This window comes from Limulus polyphemus, unplaced genomic scaffold, assembly GCF_000517525.1.
Source record: "Limulus polyphemus unplaced genomic scaffold, Limulus_polyphemus-2.1.2 Scaffold11636, whole genome shotgun sequence".
Lineage (NCBI taxonomy): Eukaryota > Metazoa > Arthropoda > Merostomata > Xiphosura > Limulidae > Limulus > Limulus polyphemus.
Genome location: NW_013677246.1, coordinates 1 through 2,490, shown reverse-complemented (window position 1 = coordinate 2,490; position 2,490 = coordinate 1).

Genomic DNA, 2,490 nt, shown 5'->3' with positions numbered 1-2,490 from the left:
ATATATATATATATATTGTATGCCTTAGGCTCAAATGTATAATTTCCATGAATTTAATAGGAAAATTAGAAATCACTTTCTGAGATATTACTATAACTATTAGGCTTAGCGATATCGTAGTAGTGTCATTATTGTTGAATTTGGAGATTTTTGTTTAAACAATATGTGTGGATTCCAGTTCTGGCGGATTATATATATATTTTTAATGTTATAACTCAATAACAGATTCCAGTTCTGACGGATTATATATATTTTTTTAATGTTATAACTCAAGAACAGATTCCAGTTCTGACGGATTATATATATATATATATATTTTAATGTTATAACTCAATAACAGATTCCAGTTCTGACGGATTATATATATATTTTTAATGTTATAACTCAAGAACAGATTTTAAGATAGCAATATTAATTCATCCTTGTATGCTACCAATACATAAAATTTGAAGTCTGAAGACTAACGTTAGGCTTATCGTACTGATAATTATCAACTGAAGCAGAGATTTGTTTTCGCTCTTAACAAGTTCCACCATATCAGCTCTGATGTGGCTAAGACATTTTCCATCGTCTAACATCCGAAAAGTTAACGTTTCATAGAATCTTTAGTGACTGATCATCCAGTCCAACTGACGCGTTCTGGTATTACACGAAAAGCTTCCTCGGCATTGACTCGTGTTCCACAAAGTTAGGTTTAAATGCTGTTTTTACCCGCAGGTGTTCTTGAATTAGCAATGGACAAAGTAAGATATGCAGTGAACGGGATTTTTATAACACATTTTTAAGCCTATCATACCTCATGTCACAGTTGCATAGAATGAGGTAAACAAAGTATGTTTTATGATTTTTGTTGTATTTCCTTTCTGAACACTGCCTAATGTTAGGCTTAGAGCTGATAGAACCAATATTGGTAGCCGAACATAGACCCGCGACCAAGGGCGGGGGAGGAAGAGAGGAGATACCACGCGTCAGGAAGGTTGCCCAGTTGAGGTTGTCATGGTCGCTGAATCCAAATGTGACAGTGGATTTTGTGTTTCGGGATCCCTGGGGTACCAGTTTTGAACACGTGTTCAGGTATCTCGGGATGGGGTGGGTATCCAAACGGTATTTGTTTTTCTGACACAGACCGCTACAGAAGTAACTGGGGATAATGGAGGAGATTGATGGGGTCTTTGAACCTTCTAAAGTGTTTCATGCTGGTGTAAATATGCTTTAGTTGGTATAAGCTCAACTTGTTTCTACTTTACCAAAAGAACTAAGCTCAGAACTCGTGTAAACAATCGCAACTTCAGTTCAGTGATTCGCTACACTAAGTATCATTCAGTAAACTCGGAAGCAGCCTTACAAAAGTGTAGTTCTACGGACAGACATTGACCTGATTATTTGTTTGTTTAGAATTTTCATGGAAAGCTACATATAGTTGTCTCTAACTCTGAACTGATAGTCAAAGCACTCACCGCCAACTCTTGGGATTTCACTGTCACCTTATAAAGCATCCACGAACACCAAGGACGGAACGTGTTTTTACGGCAACGGGTCGCGAGCCATGAATTCTGAGATTCACAGGCTGAGAAAGATGGTATTAAGTCACGCCAGGCCCTGGTATGATTAAATCTATTGTGATTTCCTGTTCAATGTTGAATAATTCCTGCTACATTATGAGAAAGTTTGGCCCAACAGCGAATGATTCCTTGATTAACGACCTTTGATAACCTCTATAATTCAATGTTGAATAATTCCTGCTACATTATGAGAAAGTTTGGCCCAACAGCGAGTGATTCCTTGATTAACCACCTTTGATAACCTCTATAATTCAATGTTGAATAATTCCTGCTACATTATGAGAAAGTTTGGCCCAACAGCAAGTGATTCCTTGATTAACCACCTTTGATAACCTCTATAATTCAATGTTGAATAATTCCTGCTACATTATGAGAAAGTTTGGCCCAACAGCGAGTGATTCCTTGATTAACCACCTTTGATAACCTCTATAATTCAATGTTGAATAATTCCTGCTACATTATGAGAAAGTTTGGCCCAACAGCGAGTGATTCCTTGATTAACGACCTTTGATAACCTCTATAATGTACCGTGTTCGATCATGGTTAGATTCACAGCATGAAAAATAAACAGAAACAATTGGTCATACCAACATTACTTAGGTTTCTGAATGTTTTAGTCGCTACTCTAACTTCCACTTATGTAAACAGAGTAAGTTAAATGTAGTAGAAGTAGAGGCTAGTTCAACACATCAGGTGGTGCGATCGTACCAACATTACTTAGGGTTCTGAATGTTTTAGTCGCTACTCTAACTTCCACTTATGTAAACAGAGTAAGTTAAATGTAGTAGAAGTAGAGGCTAGTTCAACACATCACGTGGTGCGATCGTTTTTTGTGTACTTTCTTTCTTTAATTTTTTTATGAAACACAAAGCTATACAATGAGATAACTATGCTGTGACCACGGTATTTTGTTTGTTTGTTTGTTTGT